A 7,671-nucleotide genomic window follows, 5' to 3' on the forward strand; every position below is an offset into this window, starting at 1 on the left:
GCTACATTCATTGGATGACATAATTCACTCAGCAACAGAACAAAACAGAAAAATCAAAGAAAAACTATTCCATCGAAATATGCGCCTTCGGCCTCAATCACTGCGGAGTATAGTCTGGGCATTCTTTCGATCAATGGAAACAAATATTCGCTGGTAATATTTTGCCACTCCTCTTGTAAGAGTGTCCAGAGGGTTTCTGCACAACTTGGTTCTCGATTTTTGACTCTGCAATCCAATTCATCCCACACAATTTCGATGGGATTGCAATCGGTGGGATTGGGCTGGCCATTCCATTACAGTCAACTTTTTTCGTCCGTTTTCTCCTGTAAATAATTTTGGCATAGCTTAGAAGTATATCTAGGATCATTATCTTGCATCAGCACGAAATTATCATCGATCAGCCTTGTCCCAGATGGAATGGCATAACGCTGGATGATAGAGTGATACTCGTTTCGGTTCAATATTCCTGTTACCCGATGAATATCCCCAATGCTATTGCCTCCAAACACCCCCCAGGTCATCATACTTCGTCACCATATATGTATATATGTGTGGGCGTATGAATGTATGGCTGGGTGAATACATATGTCTGTATAAAGATATATATTTCTGTGGGTTAAAATTTTTTTTAATTTTAAAAAACTTTTTATTAATTTTTTAAATTTTTATTTTATTTTATCTGTCCCATTTTATCTGTCCTTTAAGATTTTAATAGTTTATTTTAACAGGAATTTTCTACTTCCAACCAATATTGGGACACTTACCCTCTTATCGTTGTTCTTACCTCATGGTTATTGGTATTGTGATTTCTGTTATTATATTGGAAGATTATCTTGTGATTTTACTGATATTATTGGCATTGATATTATTGATGTTGTTGATGCTGACGCTGTCACCTTCATCATAATGTTTTTGGTATAACACAATACTCTGCAAGTTTATTCTAATTCTCTAACATTATTCCCCCATAATGCTAGATTAAAAACTGAAAATTACTGTCTTAGACTCCCCCATGTCCATGAAAAGCCCGTATCAAATTTCAACACATTGGCTGGAGAATATCTGACCTACATGCAATGCTAATATAGTGACGGGTGCTGACTTATGTTTGTGAATGTCCCTCTTCCAAATTTGGCAATACAATACTCCTGCTACTATAACTATTAACGCTACTACTACTTATACTACTAGTGCTACCTCTATAAAGTATCGCTCCCGCAATTGTTCCCACCGCCTTCTAACCTGCCTTCACCCAATCTTCCCCCACCTTCCCCATACATTAGCCATTCTTCAAGTGCTCTCTTTATTATTTCAGCAATGACTCAGACGAAAGTAGCATTGATTTTCTTAGGTTGCTCAATTTACCTCAATTGATCAATAGACCAATTGATTAAACCTATTTAATAATGACTACTGGAAACAGCTGTAAGCCAAACTTGCTCTAATAAAGCAATTATATGTAATGACCGACATTTTAAACTTGTTTCTTACATATCGCTCTGTAAAAAAGATTACTTGGAGTTCTTCACTAACCTGGTGTACCAACAGAGAGCTTATGAAGTATTTTTCCCGGATTGATAATCCTTTATATATAGGAAGCATGCGTGTATGTTCCAAGTGATAACCCACGGTTTTAGATCTAGAAATCTGACGGTTTACTAAGAAGTACACCTTCAAAAGAATGCATGTGATATTTTATGAAACAACACTTTCTTCTTTTGATTTACGTAACCTACATTGGAAATCTACCTGATTATTTCTGTCTATCTTAGTTTTTATCCAATTAGTCCTCAATGCTTAATCTTGTACAGTTACTAACAAACTTTTTGTTTCCTTTTCCAGCCTTCCTTTCTGCAACCGCAACCACGTCTCACCATTACTATTTTCTGCAACTAAATCTGGAAATCCATCATGCAAGGTCTTCTCTTTCCAGTTAGATAATCTTGCTTCTTCTTTTTTTTTTCTAGTTTTTAACTACATTTGCTGGCCGTGGTTTCCACAGAGCTCCCAATGGATCATTCTTGCCACATTGTCATGTCGTCTTTTGTTATCGCATCATGCCACTCACTTATATTGTGGCTTATGCTCCCATTTCAGATTACATTCTACATAGTGGCGAGTCAGAGCTTTTATAAATATATACGTGTATGTATTTATATAACGTTATGAGAACCTGAACTTGTGTTCATACATATTAGCAAAATATTTGGCCGTATGTCCTCAATTCACTAAAACAGCTACCCTGAACATCATAGTAATTTGACCTCTAAACTGGAAGCACAACCCATACTAAAATATTATTTTTTCTCCAGCAATATAAATGAAGTTCTGTCGAAGGAAACTGAATCTAGGTAATCCTCAATAATTTTATATTCTTTTAATAGTTTCATTTAAATCCATCGAATGCAAACGTGAGTAAAATTAAGGATTATTCCAAACCTTTTATATTAACACACAACTTAAAAATAACCTTCCCTTGTATTCTCTACCTACTTTAATTAGTTGTCAAAAATACTTATCATTCAACCTATTTGCACTATTTCATGTTCAACATAGCCTTATATAATCTGTAAACAATTTCTTTCTTCAGCCAGTGCGAAACTGAGCAAACTCTCAGCTTTTGATGTAATTAATATGTATATTTATATACGTGTGTATATGCATGTGTGGGTGAATAGGTGTGTTTATATGTATATCTGTGTATAACGTGATTGGAGCATAGACATGTACACAAACAGAGTAAGAAAAAGTAGAGATAGATAATAAATGTGATATAGGTGATGGAAAGTTTCACAATATACAATTCTTCCAAAAAATCTTTCAAGTTTTGATTATGCAAGAAATCCCTGTCTGATCATCTGAAATTATGTTTCACCCATTGTACTACAAGTTGCGGTGGAAGAAATAAATGGCAAATATGTTGCAGTAAACGCTCCTTATGTGTGCACCAAAAAATGTTAAGACTTAAATATTATATATTACTGGAAAAACTATGCTAAAAATTATTTTTTGTATGCATATGTGTATCTTAAAAGAACATATCTCTTTACGGCTCTACAATATACTTGTTTCAAAATGTACTCGCGGAACATATTTTCTTGATCAGCTACAAAAATGCGTTATTCTAATTTTTCCCCTACAATGATAATCTTTAAAGGTAGTTGTGGTAAAAGCTGTAAATTTTTTCAGCGTAAATAACTATTTAATAGCAATGCAATTTTCGGTCGCAATTTGTAAATCTCGAAAGCAATTTCGCAATAATTCTTTGAAAAGCTTACACTGGCTTAATTATCATATAACCATGGTTTGTTTTATGCAAAGCTATAAACGTGAATTGTTTATTTATTTTTATTTAATTCCGATGTGTATAGAATTTGCTACAACAGATGGATGTCTATTTTCGAAGAGCTAGAAAGAAAAAATTAGAAGAAAATTATTCAAACAAGTATTACTAAGGTCAATTTTAAAGGTGTGAAATATATTTATAGGGCAGTTTCAATTTCGTCTATATACTGTACAATTACCAAAGGTCCTCGTGTGCAGAGGTTGTTAAAACGCCACTTGTAATAACTTATAATAGCAGGGCTCTACTTGAGACAACGTAACACAAATATGTGTGTGTGTGTGTGTGCACGTGTGTGAGGGCATATGGTTGTGTGTGTGTGTGTGTGTGTGTGTGTGTGTGTGTGTGTGTGTGTGTGTGTGTGTGTGAGAGAGAGAGAGAGAGAGAAAAGCATATTATTTCTATTTTATAGACTTCTCATGTATTTATAGTTAAGGAATACGAATTGTTCTTCATATATTACCAATGCATCAGCTATAAGTCTTTTTTTTATCATCCCATTGCTATTTTCTAAGGTTTTAGATACTGACTGCATTATAATGATAAGTTATTTGACTTCAACTGCTTATTCCCTGACGTAAACCGCCGAATTTTCAATAGCTGAAAGCTTCCATATCTATTACAGTGGCTGTGAATGCAAAACATCCATAACAATGTTGAATAACACTCAAACCTCATGAATCAAGAACGTTCCCTCTTACATGATATTTAAACCTACTATAAATAGTAGCCAAACTTCCATAAAACCATTAGCACAGCAGTTATTTTACTTTAACTGCAGAGAACTATTTTTTCCTCAATGGCATGACAATTTCGGTGAAATTTTTGTTTGTGTGCGCATTTTTGTATATATGTGTATATATTTTGTATATATTTTGTATATAAGGTAAGGGTGTACATGTCATAAATATTTGTGGTTTAATATTTCTTTTGGCGTTTATTCAATTGAAATTTTGTGAAGATTTTAAAGGAGTACAAGCAACTAAAAATCCATTTTTGATCAACAGAAAAACATTTCAAATTACAGTCATAATGACTGTTGATGGTGAATGATGATAGTGCCAACGCTAATGATAAAAATGATGAATACAATAAGTAGTTTAAGCCATTAAATACAAATATTCTAATTAGTTTCTATTATACATTAAACGTTTGTGAAACGCATACTCTTCTTAGTGATTTACACTTTTGCTATATTTACTGTTTTCATACTGTCTTATCTTTTCTCCTATAATTTTTCTTGTCTTCGTTACTTCGCGGTTCTTTTCGTTTCTCTAATCTTCACTTCTTTTAAATTTTTATTCTCCGCCGATCGAAATATAAATATTGGTTTACGAGATGAGAATAATACAATAACGATTCAATAGTATATGAAAGTATATATATTATTATCAGCTTATATTAAGTATTGTTACTGTAAATCTTGTTATTAGCCCCTGTATATGCCTCTTTCCGTACCATCAAAAGAAGAACATTGATGTCAGTTTTCATCTAGTTTGTTTAATTATTTACACGAATGTCATGATGTGCCATAAAATACTAAAATTAAGAAGTTCAATATTTAAAGATAGAATGATTACTAACCAAAACAGCTTGGTTTTCTTTGAACATTTTCCCTTTTTTTTTTAGCAACTTACTTTGGTATAATTTCGGTAAACTATAAAAGTTGAGAGAAAGACAATAAAACAAATCACATTATTGAAAAACAACATTATGTTGCCACTCATTGTTATATAAGAAATAAATTTGCTTCAGACAGACTGAGGCACATAATATGCAATAGTGGTGTTAAGTAATTTTGTCTATAGAATTTATCTACAATGTCAGAATGAAAAATGTGTGGATGACCAAGATCTTCTAGACTGTTGTAACTCGGGTCTGGAGTGAAAGTGAGTCTTTAAATAACCAACAAGAGAGAGGAGCATATGCGGATGCATATTGTGGTACGCAACTTACTAGATCAGACTAGTAGGAACTGTTTAGTGATAGTTGAAGAAACAGCTACAAAAGCCAGTACGTTAGTGGAATTGTACCAACCGCGATTTAGTGACTCAAAGTTTTCTTATTTATCGTTTAACCATTTTATTTTCAATTTGTTGATATCAATACCTGTTTACCTTGTCAGGTATGTGAGAATTATTTTGTTAGTTACTATAGTAACTTTTAGAGAGTCAGAAACTCTTCAGGATATGTCTTATGGAGAAGGAAATTCTGTTTACATTCACTTGTTAAATTGTAATTACAGTTTTTGTCCAACATGCTCAAAGAACTAGAAAGAGTTTCATGACGTGTATGCTCTTCATGAAACTTTGCCATCACAAACTTGCAACTGCCTACTTTATAACTGTTAAGAACCGTGGAAATGTTTTTTTTTTCCAGATGACAACCGGCTTGAACATATATTTTGTATTACAGAAATATGACCAGTTGTGAGAGAAGAAATACAAAAACAGTTCTGATGTATTCTGCTATATTTGTGGATTATTTTTTCGAAAATGTTCCCCGTTATTGTTATTATTCGTTAGAACAGAAGTTTAGAATGAAATTGTTCCTTAAGTCTGGCAAGTAATCGAAATATTTTTGGTTTCATGATTTCCTGACACATTCTTCGAAGATCTAACCTGCATCCAATAATTATCAACAAATTTTCCTGTATGATTTTGGACAATACTGTGGAACCTCCACACACAAATGCCAAATTCTCGGTGGTAATGAAGTTTGCTTCGCAACTTCTTAGTTTCCAGTTCTATCCCACTTTACAGAATATTAAACAAGTTTAGTTTATAACCACTTGAAATCTACCAAATCGTTGTGAGTAAAACTTGATAGATACAAGTTGATACTCATAGAAGGAATGGTTTGTATTCTTGTGTAGGAGATATAATCCGTTATCCTTGAATACTTTCATTGGAATACAAAAGTCCGGAATTCTGACGTAAGTGCAACACCTCCCTGGCGTCTATCATTCACAAGAGTTAATTTTTGTAAGTTCATCTTACGCAGAATTTTTAATGTTCATTATTTTAAATATTCAAGAATATTTGGAAATAAAATATATATTTTGATATGTTGTCCGATTTTTTATTGCTGCTGCTTCGTATTTAGTTGTAGTTTTATTACAAATTTACGTACATACATACGTACACACACACACACACACACACACACACACACACACACACACATATATATATATATATATATATATATATATATATATATATATATATATATATATACAGAGAGAGAAAGGAGAAAGACAGATAGAGATATGCATACACACATATGCACTGAAACGTGTGTGTCTGTGTGTGGTATTTTAATTTTAGTGGTACAACAGTCAATTTATGTTACCGATGAATCTCATTTGAAAAAATCTTACCTCTTATGGAAGAGTAAATGTATAATAATCGGCAGATTTCGCTTTCTTACTGAAGCGTTGATACCACTACATTCGGTTTCAGTGTCTCACAGATGTAAAACATTGGAATGAAACACAAAACTCAATGAAAATCACAAAACTGATTCTGAAGCCTGTCAGAGTTTTGTTCCCTATTAATTCTTTTAGCATTAGCATTCTAGCATCAAATGTCCGCCCCAGATGTTTTATATGTATCATTGAGAGAATTCAGTGTTGGTATCGGAAGCAAGACTTTTAAAATCCATACTCCAACAGGTAAATCCGTTTACGGATACCAGCAACAGCAGCCATCATTTTGATGGCTTTCCTGCTGGAACATCATGTAGGAGCTTGAAGAAATGCATTGTGTATGTATGTGTGTGTGTGTGTGGAAAGGGAGAGAAAATATTTCACGCATTTTAACTGTGAGAGGGAATTGGGGAGAAGCTTAAGGATGCATGTATGTCTGATTGAATAAACGTGTAGGGATTCATGCGCAAGTATGTTATTCTATATATACATTCAAATATAATCACACAATATCATTGGAGTAATGATTTGATTTTAGATTTTAAATAAATATATAAAATATAAAATGTATATCTTGTTTATCTATTCACACACACACACACACGCACACGCACACGCACACACACACACACACACACGCACGCACACATATATATATACACAAATATAGAAATGTATTCAGACCGGTATGTATATATTATAATATTTGTGCTGCGTATCTATGCTTGCATTTGTGTGCTTGTGTATATGTTTGTTCAGAAACTGATAGGTAAATGCATACAAGTGTATAAATTTAAATAAGAAATTGCACATTTCAAATAACTACGCACACGCACGCACGCGCTCACATGCACATACACAAACACATATGTATGTATATTCGTATATATTTAAGTAT

The 7,671-nt window shown here is 33.0% G+C and overlaps 1 long non-coding RNA gene across 1 annotated transcript; it reads left to right on the forward strand.

Moving 5' to 3' along the window:
• The first annotated feature begins 1,848 nt into the window (after nucleotides 1-1,848).
• On the forward strand, nucleotides 1,849-6,408 carry LOC149133144 (uncharacterized). The gene is made up of 2 exons (XR_016243920.1): nucleotides 1,849-2,351; nucleotides 5,723-6,408. It is a non-coding gene; the product is annotated as an uncharacterized LOC149133144 (long non-coding RNA).
• Nucleotides 6,409-7,671: the final 1,263 nt, after the last annotated feature.

The sequence above is a fragment of the Octopus bimaculoides genome, chromosome 12 (genome assembly GCF_046866305.1).
Source record: "Octopus bimaculoides isolate indiv1 chromosome 12, ASM4686630v1, whole genome shotgun sequence".
In the NCBI taxonomy this organism is placed as follows: Eukaryota; Metazoa; Mollusca; class Cephalopoda; order Octopoda; family Octopodidae; genus Octopus; species Octopus bimaculoides.